The sequence below is a fragment of the Giraffa tippelskirchi genome, chromosome X (assembly GCF_054371585.1).
Source record: "Giraffa tippelskirchi isolate mGirTip1 chromosome X, T2T-mGirTip1v1.2.pri, whole genome shotgun sequence".
Classification (NCBI taxonomy): Eukaryota; Metazoa; Chordata; class Mammalia; order Artiodactyla; family Giraffidae; genus Giraffa; species Giraffa tippelskirchi.
The window spans coordinates 110,663,920-110,683,232 of NC_137289.1; positions in this window are offsets into that span (position 1 = coordinate 110,663,920).

Here is a 19,313-nt window from a genome sequence, read left to right on the forward strand (position 1 = left end):
TACTCTGTTATAGCAGTCCAAGCTGCCTAATACAAAGCTACATTGGAGCAGATTCATCTTACTCACCCATGTATCCCTTGGGCCTCCAACAGGGCCTGGTATAGGGTCAGATATTCCAGTTATTTATAGTTGTGTAACAAATCACCCTTAAACTTAGTGATTTAAAGTAACTTTTTTTTTTTAACCCTTCAAGGTTTCTGTGTGTAATGAATTCAGACAAAGTGCAACAGAGGCAGCTTGGCTCCGCTCTAGAATGGCTGAGATCTCTTGGAAGACTCAAAGACTGTTGCTGGAATTGTCTGAAGGCTTGTAAAGCCGCCTGTCTGGTGGTTGATGCTGGCTGGAAGCCCAGCTGGATTGTCCACCAGAAAACCCTACCTACGCAGGGCCTCAGCAGGGGTTCTCTCTCCATGGGCTAGCTTGGGCTGCCTCACAGCATGGCTGCCAAATTCCAAGTGTGAACCTCTCAAGAGGAGTAGGAAAAAGTGGTGTCAGCTTTTAAGACAAAGGCTCAGAAATCAAATAGTATCACTTCTGTGTAGTTACATATCCACTCAGATTCATTGGAAGAGAACGTAGAGCCCACCTCTTCATGGGAGAAGTCTCAATATCACATTATAAGAAGAACATGGGGGTTGGGATATGCTGTGGTGGCCATCTTTGGAAAATACCATCTGTCACATTATTCAGGAAATATTTGTTGATTGAATGGCTGCTTTATACTCTCAACTTCTTTCTCCACCTCTTTGCTTTGCCCCTTACCAACTATATGACTTGGGAAAAGTTATTTTATCAGTAGATTGTCCGGAGAAATAGAATCAATAGGAGATATACATAGATAAATGGATATAGATATTCAAATTTATGTCTATGTCTGTAAATAGATTAATTTTAAGGAACTGAAGCACATGATTGAGGGGACTGGCAAGTCTAAAATTTGTAGGGCAGGCCAGCAGTTTAGAAACTCATGCAAGAACTTATATTGCAATCTTGAGTCTAAAACTCATGGTGAGGCAGACAGACTGGAAACTCAGATACAAGTTGTTTTGTTTTGTTGATAGTTAATTTACAATGTTTCCAGTGTATAGTAGAGAATACACATATGTATTCTTTTCAGATTTTTTTTCCATTATAGATTATTACAAGATATTAAATACAGTTCCCTGTCCTTATAGTTTATATACAGTGCAAGGAGATTCAACCAGTCCATCCTAAAGGAAATCAGTCCTGAATATTCATTGGAAGGACTGATGTTGAAGCTGAAACTTCAACACTTTGGCCACCTGATGCGAAGAACTGACTCATTTGAAAAGACCCTGATGCTGGGAAAGATTGAGGGCAGGAGAGGAAGGGGACGACAGAGGATGAGATGGCTGGATGGCATCACTGACTCAATGGACATGAGTTTGAGTAAACTCCGGGAGTTGGCGATGGACAGGGAAGCCTGGCGTGCTGCAGTCCATGGGGTCGCAAAGAGTCAGACACGACTGAGCGACTGTACTGAACTGACTGAGTATTTATCTATTAATCCCAAATTCCCAGTTTATCCCCCTCCTTTCCCTTTTGGTAACTGTAAGTTTGTTTTCTGTTTGTGAGTCTGTTTCCGTTTTATAAATAAGTTTATAAACCATTTATAAACAAATGACTATCTTTTTTTTAATTTCATGTATTAGTTATATTATATGATATTTATCTGTATCCAGCTGACTTACTTCTCTTAGTATGATAATCTCTAGGTCCATCCATGTTGCTGCAAATAGCATTATCTCATTCTTTTTTGTGGCTGAGTAATAATCCATTGTGTGTGCATATATATATACCACCTGGATGTTGTAGTCTTGACTCATATCTATAAGGCAGGCCAGCAAGTTGGCAGGGTTTCTATGCTATAGTCTTGAGGCAGAATTCCTTCTTCTCTGGGAAAACCAAGTTTTTGCTCTCAATGCCTTCAACTGATTAGATGAGGCTCACCCACATTATCAAGGGTAACTTCCTTTATTCATGGGCAATTGACTGGAAATGTTAATCACATCTGTGAAATACCTTCACAGCAACATCTAGACTGGTGTTTGACCAAACAACTGAATACTACAGCCTAGCCAAGTTAACAAATAAAATTTCATGATCACACCTTCTCTGAACCAGCTTTCTCCCCTTTGAAACGAAGATAAAAGCCCCACTGTGTAATCCCTTCTCCTTGAGTGTCATTTAGATCTGTTATCTGAGTTTTAATGACTAGAAATAGAATATGCAGAAATGAAGAGATGTCACTTCCAGGATTAGGCTACAGAAAGACTTGGTTTCCATCTTGCCCACCCTCTCTTGCTCAGTCACTCTAAGGGAAGCCAGCTGCCATGTTGTGAGCTGCCTTTGGGGAGTCCCATGTGGTGTAGAACTGATGTTTCCAGTAACTATCCAGTGAAGATCCAAGGCTGGCATTGGCCACATGGGAAGTGGATCCCCTCCAACCCCCCACCTAGGAGAGCCTCTGGCTCTGACTGATGTCTTAACTGCAACCTCACAACAGACCCTGAACTAGAGGCACCCAGTTAGGCCAACCTGGGTTCCTCACCTGCAGAATCTGTGAGATAATAAATGTGTGTTGTTTTAAGCTTCAAAGTTCGGGGGTAATTTGTTACACAGCAAGAGATAACTAACATGCTTCATGAGTGGCAAGTGTCTGGTGTAGTCGCCGGCATACAGTAGGTCATATGGCTTTATGTGAAAGTTCTCTCAGAGTTATTTGCATTTTCAAAGAAGACTCCATCCCAAAGGCATGATTTTGTCATGGAACTTTCCAGCGGAGTAATGGGAGGGAGGGTACTTCTGAAACCACTTGAGGTCACACTACATAGATGGCTATCAATTTGATTCCAGATAAGGCCAAGAAGTAGTCTTCTCCCTTACAAAAGAGGGACTACTAGCTGAGGATGCCCCAAGGCAGGGGCTCTGGCAACTTCCTCAGGAAAAGAATCTATATTGACAACAAATAGCTCAGGCTACAGTCTGTGGAGTCAAAAAGAGTCAGACACAGCTGCATGCGTGCACACATGCACGCAAACATCTCTAGAGAGGGCACTAGAGATAGAGTAGCTCAATGGGCTTCCCTCGTAGCTCAGTTGGTAAAGAGTTTGCCTGCAATGTAGGAGTCTGCCTGCAATGCAGGAGACGTGGGTTCAATCCCTGGATTGGGAAGATCCCCTGCAGGAGAAAATAGCAACCCACTCCAGTATTCTTGCCTGGGAAATCCCATGGACAGAGGATCCTAGTGGGCTACAGTCCATGGAGTCGCAAGAGTTGGACACGACTTAGTGACTAAACCACCGCCAGAGATAGAGTGGGGAGCAAAGGCCTAATGTCACTGACCTCAGAGCCTTTCCAGGTCTGGGAAGAAACTACTAAATAATTACACCAGTGCAAATATAATGATAAACCGACACCTGTCCTTTGTGGAGAAGGAATTTGTAAACTAGGCAAGTGACCTAGACTAGAGGGGTCAGGAGAATTTCATGGAGGAAGGGGTATACAAGCTGAGATATGAGGACAAGCAGGCATTAACTAGATGAAGAAGGAAGGGAAAAGCATTATAATCAGAAGAAACAGCATGTGCGAATGTCCTGTGATTGGAGCTAACCTGGCATATTTGAGAACTGATAGGAGAATGATACATGGCCAGAAGACAGTGATGGGGACAGGGTGAGAGAGAAGCTAGGATGGTCAGCGGGGGTCAGACCATGCTGACCTTGTAGTAAGTTGTAGGTCATGGATCTTTATTTGGAAAATAAAGGGAAGCCATTGGAGAGTTGAAGTGGAGGATGTGACGTAATCAGATTTGTGTTGTTAAACAGTTTTCTGGAGACCATGTAGAGATCGGATTAGTGGGAGTGGGAGGGGAGGCTGAGTTGGGTATGGCAGTGGCCCAGAGAAGGGTGCTAGCAGCTTGGACCCTAGTGGGAACTATGGAGGCAATGAGATGGGAAGCAGCAAGCTGATGCAGAACATCACGTATCTCCCAGTGGAGGCGAAAGCCACAAAACACAATGCCAGAGAATATTCAACGGATCTGAGTTCAAGTTCTGAATTGTGCTTCTTACCAGCTCTGTCCCCTCTGGCAAGTTTCTAAACCTCTCTGTGTTTCAATGTCCTCATGTGGAAAGTAAGCAGAAGAAGGCCAAACTTACTGGCTGGTTGTGCAGACTTTATGAGATAAGCCTCTAAACTGCCTGGGCTGAGGTACCCCATAGATGTCATAGAAGAAAATGCTGACCAAGACAGACAGTGTCACTTTTGCTACAACTGACATAATGTACATTTGCTCTACTGTTTGAGAATATTCAAGTCTGCCATAGAAGATAAGTAGACAAGAAAATGAAAGTGAAAGTCGCTCAGTTGTGTCAGATTCTTTGCGACCCCATGGACTCTCCAGTCCATGGAATTCTCCAGGCCAGAATACTGGAGTGGGTAGCCTTTCCCTTCTCCAGGGGAATCTTCCCAACCCAGAGATCGAACCCAGGTTTCCCACATTGCAGATGGATTCTTTACCAGCTGAGCCCTCAGGGAAGCCCACACAAGTGGGCTGGATAAAATTTCCCACTGATATGTTTGTAACCAGGGATAGATGTTATGCCAATAACGTAGAGCAGAGAACTGAAGAGAAATAAAGAGAGATGGAAGGAGCAAGGGATTCCTAATATTCATGAGGTACTAAATATACAAGAGACACGAAATATTCATGAGTCACTAAATATATTTAAGGCACCTGAGGCACTAAATATTCATAATAAGCTAAATATACAGGAGGCATATGAGGCACTCGATATTCAGCCACCCATTGGTAACACTCATTCTGGCCCCATGTGTCCAAGAAATGCAAATAACCACGGCTGTTCCCCAGGCTAATTGGAGACTGCAGCCAGGGCCTGGCACTCTGTCTCTGAACCTCTCCGGTTGAGCATGAGCGTGACACTGGCCCCAGGCACATTCCAGACTTCTGTGCACCTCAAACCTCAACTGTGGTTTCATACCCACACTGTCAAGTGAGGAAGGCAGAGGCAGCTGAGAGAGACAGCATTGCCCACCCAGGATATAGGATACTGGTGCCCTTGTCCTAAGTGTTCCAATCTGCTGCATCTTTGTGTCTCACTCTGTATTTTCATTTGCCTCATGGCCCTGTGTGATCTGACCTCCTTATCTTGGCTTAGGAGCCCTTGTTTCCTGTGATCTCTGGGATCGCTTGCCTGGAAGTGTATTGGGTGGCCATTATTCCCACATCACAGGTGAGTAAGGATGGAGAATGACACTCTCCTGGCGCCATGTCAGATGGAACATGGTGCACTGTGGTTGGGATAATGGGAATGAGGCATGGCAGGTGGCAAGCCAATTCTAGGGAAATGGTGATTATTTGGAATGGGGTGAGCACTGACTAATGCCAAGGGTGCAGAACTGAAGACTCATAGCTGTGGGTGCTTGTGAAGATGTAAAAAAACCCCAAAAAACTGAAATAGGAAGTTACTCATGCCCACAGTGAACTTGTTTAGTGTCCTATGAGATTTGTAATTCCTTTGAGTATGTTAACAAGAATTCCCAAGTTGGAAAATGGACCCAAAACAGCAAGAAGTTAAGAACCACTGTGGCAAGTGCTAAGCTCTGGTGCAGTAATAAATAGTCCCCTAAATTCTTAGGGACTTAACACAACAGAGACTCATTTTTCACACACACACACAATATGCCCATTTGAGGTTGGCTGAGGCTTCTGCTTTATCTTGTCCTCACTCCAGGACACAGGTTGATGGGCCACAATTTGGAATATTCCCATCCACTGTGGCAAAGGAAAAGCAAGGTCACTTCCTGCTCATAACTCATTGGCTGTGACTGGTCACATGATTCCACTCAACCACAGCAGGCCAGGAAGTGCAATTCTTCCACATGCCTGGACAGCCAGAAACATTTCGTGGATGTCTCTGATTTGACTTCACTTGCATATACAAAAACTCACAGATGTAGGAGGGTGTGGAGATGAGAGTGTCCAGTTTGAACTTCAAGACCACCTTCAGAAGACCCTGTAAGGTTTTCCAATACCACTGCCATCCCCAGAAGACTTAACTCAATGTCCTCTGCCTCCACCAAAGCATTTATTCAAAGCACAGGGAAGAAGGTGGCCAGTGACAAACATCCAGAGAGACAGGGCCTCTGTCTTCAGGAGCAGACACATCAGAATGACACATGCAGTGGCCAGAGAGGAAGGAAGGGCCTGGAAAGAAAGGTGATGGATGGAAGGACGTCAGGGCAGCCGAGTAAACTTGGCATGGCCTTTCCAGTTTAACTTGGTAATAGGTAAACACTTGGCTTTTTAAATAGCATTTGCTGTAAGTAGGCCTGTTAATTAGTATTAATTAGCAGCTGGTAGTTTCTGTTGCCTCCTAATTGGTGGTTTGCAAGCCAAGAAGTTGAGGTGGAGAGTGGGGTGAAGGTAAAGGTGAGAGGAGAGAGGGGCTTCTAGTTTTCTAGAATGAGCAATTAGTAATCACTCACGTGAAAGCAGGGATGCTTCCAAGCTTGATAACTTCCCCAGAGCAGTTACCCCTGGCTGGATCCACTCCCTATTATGCTTGATGCAAACATACACCCAGCTTCCTTTCACAGGTGGCTGCTGTAGCTTTAGGCCAGTAGTACTTTCTCTCTAACCCTATCAGAGCCTGGGACCGATGCAACTTTACAAACTCCTTTCAGAGGCATTGCCCTCTTGCCCCAGCCTGTTCTAGCATGTTCTCTTTCACCCACGGCCTTGCTAAAGAACCCCATCCAGGCCGAAGTTGCCGGATCTTTGGGAGTGTCCTAGGTTTCTGCCCCCTGGGGAGAGGAAGCGTGCCAGCTTGGAGAGCTGGCTCCAGTTGGACAGAAGAGAAGAGAGTTGGCTTCTAGAAGGTCACTGAAAAGTTAACCCCTGAGCTTTGGAATCACTGAAATTGGGTCCGAGTTCCAGCTCCTCTGCTTGCTATCTGTGTGACCTCGGGCTCATGACCTGTAACCCCTCTGAGCCTGTTTTCTCACGCTGCTAATGAGAGAAACTTTTTCGTAGAGACTTGTTGTGAGATTAAATGAAATCATGTATGCTAAGTGGTCACCACTTAGCCTAGCATATAGGGTGCTCATTAGATGGCATTTATTATTATAAACAAATATTAGACTCATTAGACAAAAGTTAAGCCTTAATGAGGACTTCAGGCTTCCCAGGTGGCTCAGTGGTAAAGAATCTGCCTGCCAATGCAGGAGATGCAGGTTCGATCCCTGTGTTAGGAAGATCCCCTGGAGAAAGAAATGGCAACCCACTCCAGTATTTTTGTCTGGGAAATCCCACTGACAGAGGAGCCTGGCAGGCTATAATCCATGGGGTCGCAAAGAGTTGGACACGACTGGGCAACTAAACACAAGGGAACATACGCATGGGACATAGTGGAGAACCGAGGAACCTGGCTGCAGTCCATGTGATCGAAAAGAATTGGATATGACTTAGCAACTGAGCAACAACAACAATAAAGGTGACTTTCAGTTGTAAATAATGAGTCACAGTGGCCTAAACAAGACAGTTTCTTTCATGTGCAAACATCCAGAAAAATGAAGCTCAGGCCTGGTGTGGTGGCTTAGAGACCCAGGTTCCTACTATCTTGTCACTCAAGTGTGCATGGTCTCAATTTCCAAGGTCACCTCTTGGTCCAAGATGACTGCTCCTGCTCCAGCTACCATGTCTACATTCCAGCCAGCAGAATGGAGGACAGGTATAAAAAGGGACAAAGGACACATATCAGCTGTCTTGAAAGGACAGCTCCCAGGAATTTGCCACATGACCTTTCTCCTTACATTTCAGTTTGGTCATGTGACCACACATGGCTACAAGGAGGCATTGAGAAGAGATGGTTAATCTGCAAGAGAGGGAAACATCAAGGGGACACACAGAGAAGTAGGAGGTGAAAGTTGTGTCTTTGTCCATTCAGAAAGTCTCATTTGGAGCTGAAGTTAGTGAGAGCTGGTTTGTAACTTTCAGTCAAAACAACAACCAAGACAATCACTGTCATTGTTGTTTCCCTGACCTGGCATTAATGGAGTTGTCTACATCAATATGCCTAAGAATAATCACGTGGAGGTGTTTGTTTTAAACATCCATTTTCTGATCCCATTCCCCAGAAATTACATTCCTTGGGTCTGGGGAGCCAAGACCAGTATTTTTAGCCATTTCCCTGCCACCTATCCCCCATTCTATTGTAGGCAGTCCAAGGACTACAGTTTAAGAAATACTGGTTTATAGCCAGTTCAGAGGTATATCAGTTACTGCTGCTGTGTAACAAACAACCCTAAACTTACCGGCTTAAAACAATGTCATATTATTTTGCTCACAAATTCTATGGGTCAGGAATTTGAAAAAGGTATAATAGGGACAACTTGTCTCTGCTCCATAATGTTTGGGGCTTCGATGGGGAAGACTCCAAGGCTGAGCATGTCTCAAAGACTGGGACCTGGAATCCTCTGGAGGCTCCTTCAGTCACACATCTGGGAGCTTTTGGGTGGGACCTCAGCAGGGGCCATCAGCAGGAACACCTACACGTGGGCCCATCCACGTGTCTTGGGCATCCCCATAGCATAGTCACTGAGTTCTAAGAACCAGACTCTCAAGAGAGAATGAAGAGGAAACTCAATGGCCTTCAATGACCTAGCCTCCAGAAGTCAGACAGTGTCACTTCTGCTATAGTCACGGGCCACCAGATTCAAGGGGGAGGGGACATAGACTACCCCCCACCCCATCTTACATTGTATAGGATAAATGAGAGTTCCTGTTGAAGCTATCTTTGGAAACCATCGTCTTCCAGGCAACCTGGGCATCAGCAGAGGGACTGTCGGAAATGCCAGGCGTGCAGGCTTCTGGTCCCCACCCTGCTGGAAGCAAATCTCCCTTCCTCCTATCTATTTTCTGTGATGACCTTTTTCATCATCCAAGATTCTGCCTTTCCCCAGGCCCTGACCTGGAACTCAGAGCCGGAGGCTAGGGGAATGTGGCCAGCTTTTTGCATATGGCTCCACCTCCTTCTCAGGCCTCCCAAAGGCGCCAGTGGTGTATTGGTCTTGTGGTCCCCCGTTGGCTTTGCAGGATCCAGTGTGGGAGCCGATCCAGGCGGGAAGGAAATGCCTGGATCCTCTGGCTGGGATTCCACCCAGGGTGTGTCAGGGAACTCCATTCAGGATTTTAAAAAATCATCTGTCACATGGCTCTTTGGCCAGCTTAGAATAATTGCCAAGTTTTTGCTCTCTAAACCACATGGAAGCTATGGAGGAATTCTTTTTTCTTCTTTTTAATATCAATTTTAACAGTGCCTTGGCATGGGATTCTTCACAAAGGAAAACACACCCTGAAGCCATCGTGCTGGATTTCTGGGGCCTCTATCTACTCTGGCTGGAAACTCAGACACACAGCATTTTGAGGGCACAGACCCCCAGCTTCTGCTTGGCTGATTTCCTACCCAGGACCATGCTGGTGGGCTTGGAGGAGACCCCTGAACTGAAGGATGGCCCCTGAACCAGTCACACTCCCCTTGACCTACTGGATGCTGCTCCTTTTGGTTAAAATCAAGAGTAACTTCAGACTAACCTCACAGATCTTCATCTGGTCCTCTCACCTTCTAGATGAGGGAACAGAGGCCGGAAAGCCAAAGTGATCTGTCTAAAGCCATGTGGCTACCCAAGGCTGAGAGCCTGAATGCTTTCTAACCCCTCCTCTGGCTCTTTTATGAAATGGGCTTTGAAAGGGGGGCGGAGCACCTCTCCCATCTTGCTAACTAGTAAAATGCCTCTGTCATCCTTCCCTTTTTCTAAACATTTTCTCCCTTCCCTACGTGCACAACGCTCTGCATTTGCTATTTCTGTCAACCAACAGAACAGACGTCTATTTGAGCTGACATGTGCATTAAGGTCCCTCTGGAATGAGCTTGCTGCTGGTGGCTGTCGTGGTCCAAGCTGTCATTCAAATAATGTGTGACTCTTCGATCCAGGCTTTCCCCCTAATAAACCCCTCAATGGCCCTCTTGGATTTCTTTTAGGAACTCTTGGGTTTCTTTTTTTAATGTGGCCATCACAAAAAGCCTCCAGTGTCTGACAGAGGGCAGGACTAACCCAGAGGCATCATTCAGGAAGGTATTAAACAAGTCTGCAAGTTCTCTGACCACTTTCCCATCGAGAGGTGGCATCGATGTCCTTTCCTCGTGAATCTGACATGGCCCAGTGACTCATTTGGAATAAGGAGAACGCCACAGAAGTGAATGACCTCCCAGGCAAGGCAAGCTGAGGTCATAAAATCCCCCCCTTGAGACCCTCTCTCTCTGCATGTCATCTCCAGGGGCACTTCCTCCCAGGCTCCAGCTGCCATGCTGTGAGACCCTAAGCCATGTGAGAGACAGCTTAGACATCACCTGGGGATTGGCAGTCCCTCCGAGTCCAGCCTTCAAGGCATCACAACCCAGGTGCTAGCCTTGTGACTGAAGGAGCTTCAAGATGATTCCAGTACCCTGCCATTTGTGTCATCCTAGCCTTCTAATCTCCCAACTGAGGTCCCAGTCATCGTAAAGCAAAAACAAGCTGTCCCTGTCCAAATTCCTGACCCATGATCCATGAATAGGGTAGACTGCTTGTTTTAAGTCACCAGGCTTTGGAGCGGTTTGTTACTCGGCAACAGTGGCACCATCAAACGGGGTAGGGGATGTCTTTGTAAAATATCTGAGACTCCCAGGCTCAAAATCCCACAGGGCACATAGGTTCATCAGCCATGACCTTAAGTAGACAATGAAAGTGGAGCTAGTATCAAGCTCCCGGATGAACTCCTTGAAGGCGCTTCTGGGAGAAAATGAAAGAAGTCTGGAGCAGGGTGGCTTCACGTTTCTGTTTCCTCCACCTGGAATGCCCTTCCCTATTCTTTCGCTTGGCCAGCTGCTACTCATCACCCAAGACTTGGTTCAGGACGAATCCCTTTTCTGGACTCCCTGCTGAGCTATATCTGCCCTCTTTAGTGTTCTCACCACAGTAGGTTTCAACTGTCTTCCTAGTTAGACTGGGAATTTCTGGAGGTTGGCAACTTTCTCTTGCCAGTCTTGGCCCCGGGGCTCAGAACATGGCCTACCTGCAAAGTTGGTCTCCTCCCCATCTCTACACCTCCCCATCCTTACCTTTCTCTCTGACACTCTGGACTCTGCTCTCCCCTACCCACCTTCTTGGTGCCCAGCATAGGCTCTGAGCCCCATGCCCTCTCCTTTGAGGGCTCTGCTGAATTTCCCTCCCCTACCACAGATTCAGCCCCATGCCTGCTTCCCCTGTTTTGGCTGGCACCACTTTTGTGGGTAACGGGGGATGAGAAAGGCCTTTCTGGACTCCTCTCCAGGGACTCCAAACTCAAGAGCAGACCTCAGGAGGGTGTGCCTCCCCCCCACCCACCCCCATAGCCTTCCAGGCTGCCGCATGAGGGCATGACCACTGGAGGTGGGCAGGGTAAAAGGAGGCCGTGTGGGGCCTGATCTGTCTAGAAAGTGTCACTGGCCTTTCCCACACTGAATCGTGTCACAGAAATTGCTACTGACAGGGGTCAGGTGGCCTAACACTGAATTTGGAGGGCGGGGATCAGTGTGAATGGTGCCTTGCACAGAGAAGGGGCCCAGAAGGCCCACAGGGCTAATGAAGGCGGCCAGGCATTGTGAGAGGCCTGCAGGACACTCCGGGGGCATGGTGGGGAGGCTGGGAGAGGTCTTAGCCCCGAGGGGAAGAATGCCCATGTCAGGGAAGGCAGGCATTAACTCCAGCAGGGCTGAGGGGCCCCGCATTAACTCCTCAAAGGCCGTTGAGCTGGGTCTGTGATTGACAGGTGGGCTCTGTCAATCAGGGGAAGCTGGCGGTGAGAGAGTGGTCACCAGACACAAAAGAGGACATGTTTGATGAGCTCTGGGGGCTGGGCTCGAACAGAGGATGGCTGAGCCCAAGTCGCAGGGAGCCTGCAACCTGATGGAAGAGACCAGAGTTTTAACTGGGGACCTTTTCCACCCAGGCGTGGGTTGATTAGAGAGTGTCTGTCTTGGAGAAACTGTCATGGCTCATTGATGATATCCATGCCAGATCCTTGAGCTTGCCTTAGTTATTAAGTGAGGCACTTGGTCACAAATGCAGGGCACAGACGATGACATTGTGTGTGTTAGAGAGGCTTTCCAAGGAGGGAGGGTGGGGATTTGGCGGTGATGGTTTAATTGGGCAGAGAATTCAGGACATGATAGGTGCCGGATAAATATTTGATCATTTACCCAGATAGCACTTGTGCCCCAAATGGTATTTTTAATATAAAGCCCCAACATCCTATTTTCTAAGTATAAAGATTAATTTAAATTAGATGTAGGCAGTCATTCTAGAAAATGTGAACTCTATAGATTAAAGTACAGAGTGGTGGGGGGCGGTGCATCTTCTCCCTGAAAGCCGGTCATCTCCAGCATCACGGTATGTTTACCACCAGACTTTTTACTTATACGTATTTTAAAACATAATTGTCACCAACTGTACACACAATTTGGCAATTTTCTCTTTTCTTGCTCAACGTAGTGATACAAGCATTTTTCATGCTATTCCAAACTCCTGGTAAACATCATTTTTAATGGCTATGTAATATGGATTGGATTTTCAATTTTCATTAAATTTCTGTTTTATCTTCAGCCTGATTGCTTTGAGGAGCCTAATTTATGCCAGTCCTCATCTGCTTATCTGTTTATCAGGAGTTGCGTTTCTACCAGGGCTATCCCCTTTTCTGGGGGAGACAGGAGGGGGAGACAAGAAAGAGGGTTCCAAAGGGGATAGATGCAGCATCCACATGGGGCTGCCAGCCAGCCAGAGACACTGTCAGCCAGGACCTCCATGGGCCCTGGCTATCCTGTGGCCAGTCTCAATTTCAAACACTAAAATTGAGATGTGTCCATAAGAACACTGGTTCTTCCACAGACCACATGGCCCACTTATGATTAAAAGATACAGTCCCCTTGGGACTTTCCTGATGGTCAAGTGGTTAGGACTCCACTTCTACTGCAGGGAGCATGAGTTCAAAACCTGGTTAGGGAACTAAGATCCGGCATGGCCCACAGTGCAGCTACAAACACATAGACAAAAAGATATGATTCCCATAGGTATGGGCCCATTGTGATAGAAGAGAAGGTTAGGGTTGCATAGGGTGGTGGCAGAAAAAAGATTGCAGCATCCAGTTGGGAATGATTAAGAAGTTCTGTGCCAAATATGTACCGTCTAACTTCTACAGGTGATGAGTGTGTCTGTCCAACACCAGTGAATGTATTAAAAGAGGAAAAAGGAACTTCCCTGGTGGTACAGTGCTTAGGACTCCACACTTCCACTGCAGGGGGCATGGGTTTTGATCCTGGCTGGGGAACTAAGATCCTACGTGCCATGAAGCCAAAAATAAAATTAAATAAAAATAAACCACTAAGTTAAAAAAAGAGAAAAGAAATTATGACTCCTTCAGGTAGATAAATGGTACAGAGTATTCAATTCATTAAGGGACATCTCTCAACATGTGTGTGTATGTGTGTACAGTTCTGTGAATTTAAACAAGTATAGACTTTTATAACCCTATTTCAAATCCTAAAAGATGATGCTGTTTAAGTGCTGCACTCAATACACCAGCAAATTTGGAAAATTCAACAATGACCACAGGACTGGAAAAGGTCAGTTTTCATTCCCAAAGAAAGGCAATGCTAAAGAATGTTCAAACTACTGCACAGTTGCACTCATTTCACATGCTAGTAAGATAATGCTCAAAATCCTCCAACAGGACATGAACTGAGAAATTCCAGATGTACAAGCTGGATTTAGAAAAGGCAGAGGAATCAGAGATCAAATTGACAACATCACTTGGATCATATAAAAAGCCAGGGAATTCCAGAAAAACATTTACTTCTGCTTCATTGACTATGCTAAAGCCTTTGACTGTGTGGATCACAACAAACCATGGGAAATTCTGAAAGAGATGGGAATACCAGACCACCTTACCTGCCTCCTGAGAAACCTGTATGCAGATCAAGAAGCAACAGTTAGAACCAGACATGGAACAACAAACTGGTTCAAAATTGGGAAAGGAGTATGTCAAGGCTGTATATTGTCACCCTGCTTATTTAACTTATACGCTGAGCACATCGTGCAAAATGCCGGGCTGGATGTATCACAAACTGGAATCAAGATTGCTGGAAGAAATATCAACAACCCTGTGGCAGAAAGTGAATAGGAACTAAAGAGCCTCTTGATGAAAGTGAAAGTGGAGAGTGAAAAAGCTGGCTTAAAACTCAACACTCCAAAAACTAAGATCATGGCATCCAGTCCCATCACTTCATGGCAAAGAGAGGGGGAAACAATGGAAACAGTGACAGACTTTATTTTCTTGGGTTCCAAAATCACTGTGGACAATGACTGCAGGCATAAAATTAAAAGACGCTTGCTTCTTGGAAGGAAAGCTATGATACACCTAGATAGCATATTAAAAGGTAGAGACATCACTTTGCCGACAAAGGTCTGGTATAGTCAGAGCTATGGTTTTTCAAGTAGTCATGTACAGATGTGAGAATTGAACCATAAAGAAGGCTAAGTGCTGAAGAACTGATGCTTTCAAACTGTGGTGCTGGAGAAGGTTCTTGAGAGTCCCTTGGACTGCAAGGAGATCAAACCAGTCCATCTTAAAGGAAATCCGTCCTGAATATTCATTGGATGGACTGATACAGAAGCTGAAGCTCCAATACTTTGACCACCTGATGTGAAGAGAAAAGACCCTGATGCTAGGAAAGATTGAAGGCAGGAGGAGAAGGGGACGACAGAGAATGAGATGGTTGGATGCCATCGCTGACTCAATGGACATGATTTTGAGCAAGCTCCTGGGGTTGGTGAAGGACAGGGAGGCCTGGTGTGCTGCAGTCCATGGGGTCACAAAGAGTTGGACATGACCGAGCCTCTGAACAATCACTATAATCAGGATACATAATATTTCTCTGTCACCTCAAACAATTCCTTTGTGCTACCTTCCTTTGTAGTCATGCTCTCTCCCACCCTTAATGCCTTGCAACCACTGATCCATTCCCTATCACTACAGTGTCATCTTTTCCAGAACCTCATACAAATGAAATCACGCAGCATCTAAGTGGTTGAAGACTAGCTTCTTTCACTCAATGGAATGCCTTTGAGCTTTATCCAAGTTGAATATATCAATAGGCCACTGCTTTTTGTGGCTTAATAGTTTTCTATCATCTGGGTATATCATCATTTGTTTAACCATTCACTTGTTGACAGTTGTTTGGGTTGCTACCAGTTTGGGATAATTATGAATAGAACTGCTATGGACATCCGTGGATAGATTTTTGTGTGAACATACATTTTCACTTCCCTTGGGTAAATAACTGAGGTGTGAGATTGCTAGATCATATCAAAATTGTATGTTTAACTATATAAGAAACTGCCAAGCCATTTTCCAGAGTGGTTGTGCTATTTAACATTCCCGCCAGCAATGTATGAGAGGTCCAGTTACTCCACATCCCCATCAGCACTTGCTATGGTCAATGTTTTTTATTTTAGCCATTCTGATAGGTAGGTAGTATGTTTCTCATCATTTCCTTTATGGCTAATGATGTTGACATTGTTTTCTTTTTATTTGCCACCTGTTATCCCCTGGTGAAGTGTTCAAGTCTTTCGAACATTTTTAATTAAATTGTTGTAGGCTTCCCTGGTGGCTCAGATGGTAAAGATTCCACCTGCAATGCGGGAGTCATGGGTTTGAACCCTGGGTCAGGGAGATCCCCTGGAGAAGGAAATGGCAACCACTCCAGTATTCTTGCCTTGGAAATCCCATGGACAGAGGAGCCTGGAGGGCTATAGTCCATGGGGTTGCAAAAGTTGGACATGACTTAGTGACTAAACTACCACCACCACAGTTAAACTGTTAAGTGTTCTTACTGTTGAGCCTCGAAACTTCTTTACACATTTGGTATACAAGTCTTTTGTTGGATATGTGATTTGCAAATATTTTCTCTAGTCTGTAGTTTGTTTTTTCATTCTCTTATCAGTGTTTTTCACAGAACAAAAGTGTTCAATTTTAATGAAGTCCAATTCATCAATTTTTCTTTTATAGGTTACGCTCTTGGTCTCATGTCTAAGAACTCTGCCTAACCCTAGAATGTGAAGATTTCCTCCTATATTTTCATCTACAAGTTTTATAAGTTTTACACTTGACATTTAGACCTGTGATCCATTTTGAGTAAATTTTTGTGTAAGGTTTAGGTTGAAGCTCACTTTTTTTTTTTTTTTGCTTATGGATGTCCAATTGTTCCTGCACCATTTATTGAAAAGATTATACTCCCTCCATTGAATTGCTTTGTACCTTTGTCAAAAATTGATTGGCTGTATTTTGGTGGGTCTATGTCTGGACTCTTTGTTTTCTTCCATTGATGTCTCTCTATCCCTCTGCCGATAGTAGACTGTTTCCCTGTAGCTTTATAGTAAGTCTTAACATCAGATAGTGTGATCTTCCAACTTTCTTCTTTTCCAATTTTTTTTTGGCTCTCTTTGCTTTTTCTATATCCATTTTAGAACCAGCTTGTCTATACCCACAAGAAATCCTGCTGGAGTTTTGACTGGAATTATATTCAATATATAGGTTGATTTGAGAGGAAATTGGCACCCTTGCTATGTTGAGTCCTCTAATCTGTGATTCCAGTAGGCCTCCCCAACCTTGTTTAGCTTGTTTGATTGACTTAAGAATTTTCTTACCTTCTGGGAGAAGGCAACATCTCAAAATGTTTGGTTTTGGTGCACCACCTGTTATGGATACTTCATTTTACCCAGGCACATCTTACTTCCTTCAAGCCCTGTAGAGACAACTTTATTTTCACTGGCAATTTTATACTTTGGGGGCAAGGTGAGAAGAGAAACTTACCAGACTCACTTATGCATCTACTAGAGAATCACGTTTGGGTGTTGATGCCTCCATGGGTGACTTCACGTACACACATGTGTACACCGTGTCCACATGTGCTCACACATACACACATGTGGATGTCCACACATGCACAAACATACATGGGTGTTGTGGATGCCTAGATGCACACACATGTATTCCTCCACAAGTATGCACACAAACATACATATGTGGATTTCTGTATCTAAATGTCCACATCTACACGCACACAGGGCCTTGTGGAGGCAGCCCCCCCCCCCCCCGCCGCTTTAAGCAGCCACGTGACACAGGGCTGAGAAGACGGAAGGCTGTTTGCTTCACGTGCGGAAAGCTGGCGGAAACGTGACCTTGAAAGAAACAGCACAAATGCACATGTAGAGAGCTTCTTAGCAACTGTTTGTGGAGAAATAGAAATGAATCAGGGAAAAGAGCCAGGAAACAAGGAAGAGGGGGAGCGAATCAAGAGAGGAAGCAAGCTTGACCCTTTAAGGGAGGAGCTGGCTTCTGCTGTGTTCTCAAGGCTTTCTCAGACTCCCGAAAGGGAAGGGGAGTGACGCCTAGAGCCCCGGGCTGGGAAAATGAGCCATGTTGACGTAAATCGAGTCAGGACAGGAAGGACGCACCATAGACTATGGAGCCACTTAGCTCAGCACAGAGCCAGCCTCACCTCCTGTAACCATGGCAGCCATCCCCCAGACTTGGTATCACTAGCCCCATTTTATAGAAACAGGCTGGGAAAGATAAGCAAATATGCCCAAAGTCTCCCAGCAAAGGGCAGAGGGTGGCTGCAAACCCTGGACTGCCAGCCTCCACGTTCCTTGCTCTGCAGTCTCCTGTGAAGCCCTCAGGCTGAGAAATGGCTAAGGTGGTTACTTCTCGCAGCTTGATGATTCATCTAGAAAGTCACAGCCCTGTGCAACCCCAGGATTCAGGAGCCACCGAAATCAGGGAGGCCCCAACTTCCCTCTCACAGTTGACAAAACGGAGACACAGAGGGAAGGCCCCACAACATGTCAAAGGCCAGCTAGTTCCCTCTCACCTCCTGCTTCACCTCATCACCTGGCTTCTCAGGGTCATTGTAGTTGGAGAACCCAGGATGTGGCAAGCCAGCTCTCAGAATTCTCACTAATCCTATGATGGGGCCTCCAGGGTTTTGGATGGGGCAAGGGGCACAAGTTAGTGGCCAGGCGCAGGGACCCACACTTCTCAGCTCATTCTCCCATGTTGAAGAATTATTTGAATATGCAGAAGCCAAGGAGCCAGAGGGCAGAAAATCTAGAGGTTTAAGCAGGAGGTCCTTGGAGTCATGTTGCCTGGGTGCAAATCCTAACTTCCTAAGTAAGACCTCATGCAATGAATTCACTTCTCCATGCCTCAGTTTCCCTGTGCACTAAATGGGGACATGTATTAGAGTCTTCCGAAGAAGTAGGACCAATAAGGTGTATATATCCATATATCTATCTGTACATACCACATATGGAGATTTATGGAGACTTAGAAGTCCCAAGATCCACAGTCAGCAAACTGGAGACCCAACACAGCCAGCGGTAGTTCCAGTCTGAGTTCAAAGGCCTGAGAACCAATGTTTTAAGTTTCACTCTGAGAGCAGGAGAAGACCATTAGCCCAGCTCATCAGTCAGGCAAGTGAAGTTACCTCTTACTCAGCCTTCTTGTTCTAGTCTGACCTTCAACTAGTTGGGCAAGGCCTTCCCACATTGGGGAGGGAAATCTGCTTTACTCAAGCTCCAGATTCAAATGTTAACCTCAGCCAGAAACACTCTCTCAGGCACATCCAGAATAATGTTCTGGGCTGCCCGTGGCCCAGGCAAGGTGACACCTGCAATTAACCATCGCCGGATGCTAATAGTATTGCCAAAGGATCGTCTTGACGAATAAATGAGATCTGTAAAGCATTTGGAATAATTGTTGGCCTATCCTGTGTACTTATTATACATGGGGAGAGATGATGCTGATAGGATAGATGGTGGCAGTGATGAGGATAGTCAGGGAGAGCAGGCCAAGACCCTCCAATTTTCAATGAGTGACTTAGGGAGTGGCCGGCAATGGTCAGTGTTCTATAAACGATATGAAGAGTTTATTACAGAAGTTAGAGACTCTTTGGGAGCAAGATACATGGATGAAAACAGCTGCCAAAAAGCTGTCATGGTCGATCTTTGACTCCTCCAGGAAGATTGAGCTGGGGCTCCCTCACCCCTTAAGACACAGAACCATTTCCCTCACCATCTTGGTTCAGTAGATACAAGATATCCCTGCACCCCAGGATGGACAGAGCCACACATTA